Here is a 12,362-nt window from a genome sequence, read left to right on the forward strand (position 1 = left end):
TCACTCGAGTAATGACCTCTTAATGAGACTATATTCAAAATAATGCTTTGTCACTAGCTAATAACTGCCACTGTTTATTGTAATGCCTGTGATTACTAATGATTTGACTGTAATTAACTGATTTTTAATAATGACTTTGTAATGATCTGAATAATACTGAATGATGATTTTACTCCATACTTGATGGCCACTGAGTGCCAATAATTAATGTCAATCAACGAAATTGTTATTAATTATGCCATTAATTAACTCTTGTTTTCAATGTTCATACTTTGTAATTGGAAATAAATGTGACTGTTTCATAATGCTTTGTAATTAGGAAAAGACTAATGATTCTTAATAGATTGGAATGACACATAATTAATTAACTATGGTACTGTTTAATAATGCTTTGTAATTAATTAAGGCTACAAATGATTAATTAATTAACTGTAATTAGACAAATGATTAATTAACGACAAATGATTAATTAACTGTAATTATACAAATGATTAATTAACTGTAATTAGACAAATGATTAATTAATGACAAATGATTAATTAACTGTAATTAGGAAAAGGTTAATGATTCTTAATTATACTCTGTAACTGAAAAGAATGCGATTAATTCATAATGCTTTGTAACCAGGAAAAGAAGGCTACTGATTTTGTGTAAAACAATTAATGAACATTTTTCTGTAATACTACATACTTGGTACAGAAATGTTCAATAACTGGGCTATGAATGCCACGAACTATCAATGAAGACTGTAATTGTCAATATTATGTGACTTGATGTCCTTCACCTCATAAGCTGACTACCCTGAATTACTGCAATGTCCATTTGTCCTGTTTATCCCAGTGATCATGGAGCACTATATTTGGTTTTGCACTAATTCTACGTTGGTGTGCCTTGTAAGAGTGTGGTGTTGACACGACATGCTGTCCACCACCATGAGCGATGAAGACATTATTATGGTCCCACTGTTTGGTGTACCTAATGTACTGCCAAAATGAAAACATGGAACATTACTACGACAGTTCAGTGTCTTGGCTACACTGATAAATTCTGATGGGAAAAGAACTTCAAGTTGTGTCACTTGGTGTTGTACTACTGTGGAAAGATATGGACTTTCAGAGCAGCTGTGTGCAATCTAAAGTGCTACAACCATGATGCAATCCTTCCCTTTCCTATCCTGATTCTTGTCACATAAAAAAAAAAAAAAATTTTTTTTTTGGTAACATCATTTATGTTCATAGATTATACATTTTTCGATTCGCTAAACTCCAGTGTGAGTACACTTATGTCACTGGTCGACATGATGTTTGCCATTATGTTTATTTGTTGTGAAAATACTAAAGACATTTTTCAGTGCATGTGCACTTTGGACATGAATTTTTTTTTGCCATTATGTTTATTTGTTGTGAAAATGCTAAAGACATTTTTCAGTGCATGTACACTTGTCAACATAATATTTTGCCAGTCTGTTTATTTGTTCTGAATATGCTAAAGAATTTTTTCAGTGCCTGTGCACTTTGTTATCTGTCAAAAAGTTTGTATATACTTTTTTCTGATTTGCTACTATGTTTTGTACTCACATTTTGTCTTTGTCTGATATATTTTGTACTTAGTGCGTGTGCACAACATTTACTTTATGTACTACATCTAATTATTCTTGCCAGTCTGTTTATTTGTTCTGAATATGCTAAAGAATTTTTTCAGTGCCTGTGCACTTTGTTATCTGTCAAATAATTTGTATATACTTTTCTGATTTGCTACTATGTTTTGTACTCACATTTTGTCTTTGTCTGATATATTTTGTACTTAGTGCGTGTGCACAACATTTAAATATTCTGTAAGTTGTAGGATTTTGTTAATTAAAGAAAAATTTTGCCGCGCTTGGCAAGTCCAAATGACTCACCATCGCTGCCAAATTTTTGCCCCCCGAGTGGAGGGTTATGAAACACGTATGTAACGCAGCAGCGATGGCGAGGCATTGTAGCATCTGTGACCAGAGAGTATGCGCTTGACCGCGCGAGTGTTGCGAGCGGTTCTCAGTCAGTAGTAGTCTTTGCGAGTTAGTTGTCGCTATGCAGAGTAGCAGTCAGTCAGTCGTTGCTCAGTCTAGCAGTCAGTCAGTCGTTGCGAGTCTGTAGCTCTGTCTAGTTGAGAGCAGTACTCAGTCTGTAGTCGTCATGCAGAGCGGTCGGTCAGTAGTAGCAGCCCAGTGCGGTTGTGTGATGTAGGCGGTCGGCAACAATGGTCAAGATGAGGAATAAGGTATACTGTTAATTAATATAATCATTAGATAATGAAAAATTTTATTTATTGTAATTATTCTCCAACAAGTCTCCCAATAATAATTTTTTATTTCAAAAGCATTTTCTCAAAAGTTTAATTTTTTTGAACTAAAGATCTCGTTGCACTTCCCATTTCATTCCACTTCTTTTTGAAGAAAAATTTCACTAGAATTACAAAAAAAAGGAGAATATTATTATTTGCAATGTAGTTCCTCCAAGTGGTGCGCAACAACAAGAGCAGATATGTGACATCCATTTATTCTGAGGTAAGACTTTAATTCTGATTGTTTTTACACAGGGCCAAAAACCGATATTTCGGTTTAATTGAATTTTCTTGTCACTGAATGGACTTTAATTTTTTGAAGGATTTATAATTGAGTCAGATTGCGAATTTCACATTTGTTGCCATTGTCAGTACATTTGATTGTAGGCAGGTTACGCATAGAGCCATGTCCATCAGCATTTCTAATTAGTATCGTTATTTTCTTTTAGAATTTTTGTGGGGAGGTTACACTTGGCTCCCATTTCTATTAAGTATTGCTTTATTTTCTTATAAAAAAATTGCGGTGGGGAGGTTACAACGTTTGCAAGACAACAACCATCTGCACGAACAGTTCGACGACGTTTGCAGCAGCATGAACTTCAGCTCGGAGACCATGGCTGCGGTTACCCTTGACGCTGCATCACAGACAGGACCGCTTGCGATAGTGTACTCAACGACGAACCTGCGTCCGCGAATGGCAAAACGTCATTTTTTCCGATGACTCCAGCTTCTGTTTACAGCATCGTGATGGTCGCATCCGTGTTTGGCGACATCGCGGTGAACGCACATTGGAAGCGTGTATTCGTCATCGCCATACTGGCGTATCACCCGGCGTGATGGTATGGGCTGCCATTGGTTACACGTCTAGGTCACCTCTTGTTCGCATTGACGGCATTTTGAACAGTGGACGTTACATTTCAGATGTGTTACGACCCGTGGCTTTACCCTTCATTGGATCCCTGCAAAACCCTACATTCCAGCAGGATAATGCACAATCGCATGTTGCAGGTCCTGCACGGGCCTTTCTGGATACAGGAAATGTTCGACTGCTGCCCTGGCCAGCACACCAATTGAAAATGTCCGGCCAATTGTGGCCGAGCAACTGGCTCATCGCAATACGCCAGTCACTACTCTTGAAGACCTGTGGTATCCTGTTGAAGCTGCATGGGCAGCTGTAACTGTACACGCCATCCAAGCTCTGTTTGACTCAATGCCCAGGCGTACCAAGGCCGTTATTACGGCCAGAGGTGGTTGTTCTGGTTACTGATTTCTCAGGATCTATGCACCCAAATTGCGTGAAAATGTACTCACATGTCAGTTCTAGTATAATATAATTGTCGAATGAATACCCGTTTATCAACTGCATTTCTTCTTGGTGTAGCGATTTTAATGGCCAGTAGTGTATTTACGTCGAGGGTGAGCTGCCTGTCGTTTCACGAAGCGCTGGTCATCTGCAAGTCCTCGAGCGTCTCGTGCAGACCTCCCTACCCAGTCCGGCAGCCTTAGACAGCGGTGGGCGGTGCCTCGGCTAGAGCGTCGCGCCGGCCCCGTCTGCCCGCCTTACTTCCGTGATAAGGCGGCGCGGCGCAGTGCTGTGCTGTGGTGTGGTGTGGGTGTGGCCGCGACGCTAAACTCGGCGCCGCCGCCGCCGCCGCAGCCGCCCTCGGTCGATACGATACTACGGGCCGCACCACGCGACGCAAAAGCTCGCTGAGTCATGTCGCGTTCCGTCCCGGGACATGACGTAAGTCCGGCCTGGGCTCTGCCCGAGAGTTGCTGTACTGTGTACACTGTTCGCCTTTGAGACCGCATCACTGTGTATACACTGTGCAACAAGCACCGAGGAGGGAAGAACGAAACGAAATGGAAGTTCACACATTGACAGGCTCCTCATCGTCTCTGTTCCCCCTTTATCCAACACTGGCGTTGCCCAGGATGTTTCATATTTGCCACACGAAGTGATTGGTACCGTGCCTTGTTGATATTCATAGCGAATGCAAGCCGACTGGGAAACTGCAATAGGAAACTTCCTTGCAGATTAAAACTGTGTGCCGGACCGAGACTCGAACTCGGGACCTTTGCCTTCCGCGGGCAAGTGCTCTACCAACTGAGCTACCCAAGCACGACTCACGCCCCGTCCTCACAGCTTTACTTCTGCCAGTATCTCGTCTCCTACCTACACAGTACAGAGTACTAGTTCTCCAAGGTCGCAGGAGTGCTTCTGTAAAGTTTGGAAGGTAGGAGGCGAGGTACTGGCAGAAGTAAAGCTGTGAGGACGTGGCGTGAGTCGTGCTTGGGTAGCTCAGTTGGTAGAGCACTTGCCCGCGAAAGGCAAAGGTCCCGAGTTCGAGTCTCGGTCCGGCACACAGTTTTAATCTGCCAGGAAGTTTCATATCAGCGCACACTCCGCTGCAGAGTGAAAATCTAATCTCATTCTGGAAACTGCAATAGCTTTAAATCGAAGGGCAGATTTGAATCACAGGTTATCAACGGAATGCGACAAATGAATTCGTCTTCAACTGCGGCATTCCTGAAAACCAGTTTGTAGGCTTCTCGTTCTGCCTTTTGCAAATACGCACCAATTTCAAATCAAAAGTCAGTGGTACAACACTCCGTTCTTATGCCAGGAGAATTAAAAAATATAGAACGAGAAAACAAAATTTGTGGCTGTTATATTTTAAATTAAAATCAAAGACAGTTAAAAAACGAAAATAAATACAGTTTAAAAACATATTACAGAAACGTGAAATTAGTCTGATAAAAAATATTGAAGCACGGCACTGAAGGACCTGCGCTGGGTGACAAGTATTGACGTAGGAGTGAATATGAAGGGCTTATTTCAGTAGTGGTACAAGTCCATTTTTGTTCATCTTGAAATACAGAGTCCTAAAGTTAAATGAGCGCTGAAAAATCTGCAGTTGAGATACCAGAAATATTCAAGCATATGGCTTCTTGCTAGAGATGAAGCTTTCTTTATGTCCGTTCGGGTCATTATTTTCAGAAGCATTATAGGCAGAAAAGTGGAGGTAATGGACTTGTACCACTATTGAAATAAGCCCTTATGTATCCCATAGGGTTGAGGGATGTAGATTAAGAGCTGGGGGCTGTTAGGTAGGGACACTATGCAGAGGGTAATTAGGAGATGCAGAGAGTGGGAATACAGCCATTGGGAAAGACAGAGGGTGAGCAGCATCGTGGTGTGTGAGGATGGTAGTGGTTACAAGAGGAAAGAGGTTGGGGGAGGATGGAGAGGGAAATGGAGAGAGGAGCCCTGGGATGGGTGAGGAAGAGTTAAAGTCGGTAGCAGTCGGATCTCGGTGTCTGGGAGAGGGACTTGGTTGAAGTTCTGTTCAGATAGAAGTGTGTTTATGTAGAAATGGAGGGATGTGTTTATGAAGACGCAGCAGCATACCATATTTGGTGGTCAGAGTGGAGAAGTGGGGTTATTGGAATCTAGTTTGCGGATGGTATGGAAAATGCGGGGCTATTCGATGTGGGTGAGGAGGGATGGGAATTTGATAAGATGGATGGAGGATCCATGTGAGAGAAGGCACACGGATGTGAAAGTCAAGGCGCAGCGCATGGCGTTCGACGATTTGAAGAGACTTATAGAAAAATTTTGTACATGGCTGCACGTTCAGAGGCCCTGAATAGTTACAATTGAAAGAAAAACAGCCCTCGGTTATTATTTTTAACGAATTAACCGGGTTTCGACACTGCTAGGAGTGTCTGCCTCAGAATTTAAATCATAGAGCGGTCTATATTCTATGACATGGTCACAGAATTATACCTAAAAACGTATGATAGAGTATAAGTACGGAATTATCGAGAAAGACTGGCGGTACTTATATGTCATTTATAAAACAATAAATATGCCAAAAGGGCATTAGTCACAAAGATATTTAAGATAAAGGAAACTGTGATGGCGAGCCACTAAGGGCTGCTCGTTACTTGCGTGGTGCAGGTTGCAAAACGTACTGTCCGAGGCAGATAATCGGTTTATTTGCAGCAGATATCTACACGGAACAGTGTGACGACTCCTGGAACACTGTGGGATGTCAGCACGGCGATCGTTGTTACGACTTCAGTTGATGCGGCAGCAGAGCCGTGGGTACGCGCAACTTCAACACTGCACCCAGAGTGGCATCACGTCATGGTTTCATTCGAGTCCCTGTTCTGCACGCAGCATCACAAAATATCTATTACGTGAAACAAACATAGCCACATTGCATTAGTTATCGCCTCACGGATCCTGTACCTAATGTGATGGTACGGAGTGCCATTGGGTAAGCAACACGACCATCTTTAACTTTTTATACCTTTGAGTCACAGTCATGTAGAACTTTATAAAAGACATCACATTTACGCCAGTGACTGTAACACTTTCTTTGTTTCACGATTGCAATTTCGGCCTTAGGCCATTATCAAGTACCGCTGTAGTTTAGTGCATAAGTGACTAGTGATGGGCTAACGAACATGTCTACAGACTATGTTGTTTTATGACATATGGATATGTGTGCTCGCAATATGTAACAGACTCACGACATATAAATGTCTCAGCTCATGTGAAGTTGACATGGCTTAAAGCCACAAAAATCTGCACTTGATTATGTCCTAAGGCCGAAATTGCAATCGTGAAATAAAGAAAGTGTTACAGTCACTGGCGTAAATGTGATGTCTTTTATAAACGACTATCTTTAGTCCTCATCACCAGTAATTTGTGCAGCAGACGTTACATCTCTGACGTGTTAAGACCTGTGACTGTGCTTAATGTGCGAGTTATCCGTTATATAGTCTTTCAACAAGATAACGTAATTAGAAGGTGGACGTGTTTCGCTGGTCAGCAAGTTCTCTGGTTCTCTCACAGGTGATTATGAGTTTCCAAGAGACTCGTAAGCTCCCCAATCAACAGCCACTACGACTCATGAAGCAGCATGGAATGACTTACCCGCCGTTATCGCCGAAGCTCAGTTCATCCAGATACGCAAGCGGGTACTAATTGTCGCACTCTGTACATCCCCAAATAATCTACACATTTAATAATGTATTCTTCTTACTATGCTGCACAAGCACAATTAGTGAAATTTAGTTATTTCCTATCGTTTCTCGTGCTACAGTTATAATGAGGAGTGGTTTACAACAGCATTATGCGCAAATAATCTTACAGAACCTCCAGTGCCACCCACTAGATTATTTATATACATCGCGAGCAGTAACGGCGGTATAACTCCAATTGGGGTAGTTCTAAGTTACACTTACATCTGATAAACTATGTTTTTAATTTTCTTTTCAGTTTATGCGAATGCTCGATTTATTGCTGTATATCAGACGCAACATTGCTCATGACTTTCGCATCAGATTACAGAAATAAATGTGTTCTTAGACAAGGAAGCAAAGCTCATAGGGGTCTTGTTTTTCTGTTTTGCGTGATGTAAGTGAGAATAAAAATGAAACCAATATTTCATCGACATTTCTCTAGATACGAATTGCCATCACTCGCCACTTGTCTTCTACTGTAAAAGTGTACCTGAACTGTACACTTCGTGTTGATCGTAAGAGGAAATGTTAACAGTGATGTGGCTAAACAAAGGAAAGGGCGTTACCAACGCAACGTTGTTTTGGCTACCAGGCACAAATATCGACTTCGTAGCTACGTCATGGAATTAAAGAAGCAGCAATGATCACATCTGATAGCGTATTCGAGAAAGCGTACTTGTCAGTGTGAGGTGTTAATGCGTTTACTGCCTTCTGGCTAGCAAACTGTTCTATGACACATCCACTCACATGCACACACACACACACACACACACACACACACACACACACACACACACACACACACACACGTACACTCTGTCTATCACTCTCGGTAGAAACTTGTAAGATGCTATTTATGGCTTACATAACAGTGAAAAGTCCTCTGCCTTTGCTTTTGCAGTACAATTTCGCATAATTAAACGATTTTTTGTAGTAAAAAAACAATAGTCCCTTTAGAGAACTTTATGGCAACGACGTCATCAGTGCGTCGTGGTACGCTTCGCGTGGCCGTGACGTCCTCTAGCAAGTCGAAGCCAGAAAAAGAGGCGGCCCATCGCGTTGCTTACAGAGCATCCAACTCGGTCCTGCTTCCAAATGTGAATGAACCAGTTAGACTGAACGTCGATTAAGCAAAGCTTATCCCGGAGATGTACGAAGAGCGTTCTATAAGCGATGCAATGTTTTTTTTTTCCTCGGCCAATTTCGGTTGGAAAAATGCAGAAGCTGTTGTGGGACATCGTGGAATATTTCCGCTTCACCCCACATAGTTTCACGAAGTTCCAATAGTTTCGTCTCGTCTCGCTAAAATCACGGACATCCTCTGTCCGGAGATGGGGGAGGCTAACGAGGGAACCTCCCCATCGCACCCCCCTCAGATTTAGTTATAAGTTGGCACAGTGGATAGGCCTTGAAAAACTAAACACAGATCAATCGAGAAAACAGGAAGAAGTTGTGTGGAACTATGAAAAAAATAAGCAAAATTTACAAACTGAGTAGTCCATGTTCATGGTAAGCAATATCATAGTCATGTGAGCTCAGGAGTGCCGTGGTCCCGTGGTTAGCGTGAGCAGCTACGGAGCAAGAGGTCCTTGGTTCTAGACAACCTTCGAGTGAAACTTTTAAATTTTTATTTTCCGACAATTATTATCTGTCCGTCCGTCCGTCCGATGTGAGGTAACTGCTCCGTAGTATGGGGACGCTACACCTAAACCGAAAAATTTGAAAACGTTAAAAACATATGTTTTGCCCGAGCACAGGGAAAACTGTGCGACTGTGAAACTGTTGCATTCATTTGTTGCAGTTTACGTGACAAACTCTTATGTTTTCATCAATTTTTTTGGGACTGATTATCACATCCACAAGAAAACCTAAATCGGGCAAGGTAGAAGACTCTTTTTACCCATTCGCCAAGTGTACAAGTTAGGTGGGTCGACAACATATTCCTGTCATGTGACGCACATGCCGTCACCAGTGTCGTATAGAATATATCAGACGTGTTTTCCTGTGGAGGAATCGGTTGACCTATGACCTTGCGATCATATGTTTTCGGTTCCCATTGGAGAGGCAGGTCCTTTCGTCTACTAATCGCACGGTTTTGCGATGCGGTCGCAATACACAGACACTAAACTTATTACAGTGAACAGATACGTCAATGAACGAACGGACAGATCATTACCTTGCGAAAATAAAAAAAAAGCAAATTTTTCATCCGAGGGAGGACTTGAACAAGGACCTCTCGTTCCACAGTTGCACACGCTAACCACGGGACCACGGCGCTCCTGAGTTCGCCTCGTCCTTGATGTTGCTTATCTTGCGCTTGGGCTACTCAGTTTGTATATTTTGCTTATTTTTTCCACAGTTCCACACAACTTCTTCCTGTTTTCTAGATTGATCTGTGTTCAGTTTTTCAAGGCCTAACCACTGTGCCAACTTATAACTAAATCTGAGAGGGGTGCGATGGGGAGGTTCCCTTGTAAGCAGCAGTGCAGCTATTCCTCCTTTATCAGCTCTGTTGTCGTATGTGGCCTCTCGTTCGGATGGACCTCTGGCTACCCCGCTGTGTTTAAACTAGCGAAGTAGTTGATGGCTGCTAGATCTTCTGGGGCAGGCTGACGCCTGCCGGAGCGCCACTCTTCCTTCACCCACTTCTCTGTGGCCAGGGAGATGTGGTCCCAGTCCGAAGGGGTGAAGATGGGGCGGCTGTTCAGCAATATCAGCTCCTTCCTCGGCATCGCCTCACGCAACATGCAACGCATGTGCCTAAGGTCGCACGGTTCGTGAGGGAGTGGTGGTCTCGCATGCGCCGGCGTGAAGGGGTACGGGTTGTCCCCGTGAGGGTACGCCCCGTCCTTCAGCGACGCCGCGATCTTCTTCAGGAAGGGCTGCACACTCCGCTCGGAGCGGGAGGGGCAGCCCTTCGTCGGTTTCCGCTTCTTCAGCTTGCATCACAGACATTCATGTTCCCTTACATAATATCTACGGAGACTTGGCAGTGAACAAAAGCGCGGCGAGTCGCTGGGCGAGGCGTCTGTCATCATCGCAACAAACCTGTCCAGTCTTCCTCATGCCGGCCGGCCGCGAACAGCTGAGACTCCTGCAATGATGGAACGTGCGGACACACACACAGGAGCTGATCGCCGAACCACAGTCAAACATTACGATGCACAACTGGACGTCTTCGTTCGTAGTGCTGACACAGTCGTCCACCAGTTGGGGTACTCAAAGGTATGTGCCCCCTTGGTTCCTCACCGCGTAACAGAAGGGAAAGGAAGGACTGTCCGTGCGGAATGCTTGCTCATTACGCGGACGATCGTGACAATTTTTCGTCAAACATCGTCACAGGCGATGAAAAATGAGTTCATCACTTCGAATCGGCAAGAAAACAGTAATCCATGAAGTGGCGCCACACCACCTCTCTTCCGAAGAATAGGTTCAAAGCCACAGCAGCAGCAGTTAAAGTCATGACGACAGTCTTCTGAAACACTGTGTAAGTAGGCTGTTTAGGTTTTTATGTTCGTAACGCCACGTAGCGCTCTGTATGAGAAACACTGTGCTGTGTGCAGTCTGTGGCTGGTTGGCATTGTTGGAATATTTCCTACTGTAGCGTTGGGCAGTTGCATGTGAACAAGGCGTATCGTCGCGCAGTTGGAGGTGAGCCGCCAGCAGTGGTGGATGTTGGGAGAGAGATTGCAGAATTTTGAGAGCGGACGATCTGGATGTGTGTCCACAGAAAGAGTACATTTGTAATAATAATCATGAACTGACTTTTGAAGATTGTGGTGTCACCGCCAGACACCACACTTGCTAAGTGGTAGCCTTTAAATCGGCCGCGGTCCGTTAGTATACGTCGGACCCGCGTGTCACCACTATCAGTGATTGCAGACCGAGCGCCGCCACACGGCAGGTCTAGAGAGACTTCCTAGCACTCGCCCAGTTGTACAGCCGACTTTGCTAGCGATGGTTCACTGACAAATTACGCTCTCATTTGCCGAGACAATAGTTAGCATAGCATTCAGCTACGTCATTTGCTACGACCTAGCAAGGCGCCATTATCATTTGCTATTTATCTTGTGATGCATGTACCGTCAGACAGATGTTCACCAATTATGGATTAAAGTTAAGTATTCCCGCAGCTACGTACGTTCTTTGCTACCATAACTTCCTTTACCTGTTCCAGACCTCGCTTTCGGCAACCCGTCATTGTGGATTGGCTGTCTTGCCAGTCCACAACAAAGATTAAGGTAAATACATTGTTCGTTCTCTGTCAAAATCTTTCATTTGCTAACTATGCCTATCAGTAGTTAGTGCCTTCAGTAGTTAGGATCTTTTATTTAGCTGGCAGTATTGGCGCTCGCTGTATTGCAGTAGTTCGAGTAACGAAGATTTTTGTGAGGTAAGTGATTCATTAAAGGAATAGGTTATTGTTAGTCAAGGACATTCTTTTGTAGGGATTATTGAAAGTCAGATTGCGTTGCACTAAAAAAATACTGTGTGTCAGTTTACTGTTGATCAGAGTAAGTAAAGAGAGAAATGTCGTGAGTACGTTCAGTTCCGCTCAGGTTTTCCAGCATTGTCATTTATAAAGATTTTTCTAAGGGGACGTTACAAATGAAGGGGTAACAACATGCCCTCCTCCATGGTGTATCCAGCAACACCGAAGTGTTTTGTCCTATCCACCAACACCGAAGTGTTTTGTGCTACTCTCAGGAATCAGAAAAAATGACTCCAGTATGTTCGTCACCACAAAAATGCAAACGAACTTCATGCCAACGCAAAGCCTCACACAAGGCTGCGTGCCTGAGAGATGGCAAAACTTCATTGTACTGTTCTTCCTCATCCGTCCTCGCACCTTCCGACTTCCATCTGTTTGGCGCAATGAAGGATACGGTCCGCGGGGAGCAGTAACGTGTTTGACGGGGAGGTTACTGATGCAGCAAGACGTCGCCTCAGTCGTCAACCAGCAGAGTGCTACCATGCGGTCACATAGGCCCTCCCAAACGAAA

At 43.6% G+C, this 12,362-nt stretch overlaps 1 protein-coding gene and 1 non-coding gene across 3 annotated transcripts in view; both read right to left on the bottom strand.

Annotated features, from left to right (window-relative positions):
• LOC126473551 (tubulin polymerization-promoting protein homolog) overlaps window positions 1-12,362 on the bottom strand; it is a 429,312-nt gene that overhangs the window by 200,071 nt on the left and 216,879 nt on the right. The window lies entirely within an intron of this gene.
• On the bottom strand, window positions 4,371-4,445 carry Trnap-cgg (transfer RNA proline (anticodon CGG)). The gene has a single exon. It is a non-coding gene; the product is annotated as a tRNA-Pro (tRNA).

This window comes from Schistocerca serialis, chromosome 4 (genome assembly GCF_023864345.2).
Source record: "Schistocerca serialis cubense isolate TAMUIC-IGC-003099 chromosome 4, iqSchSeri2.2, whole genome shotgun sequence".
Lineage (NCBI taxonomy): Eukaryota > Metazoa > Arthropoda > Insecta > Orthoptera > Acrididae > Schistocerca > Schistocerca serialis.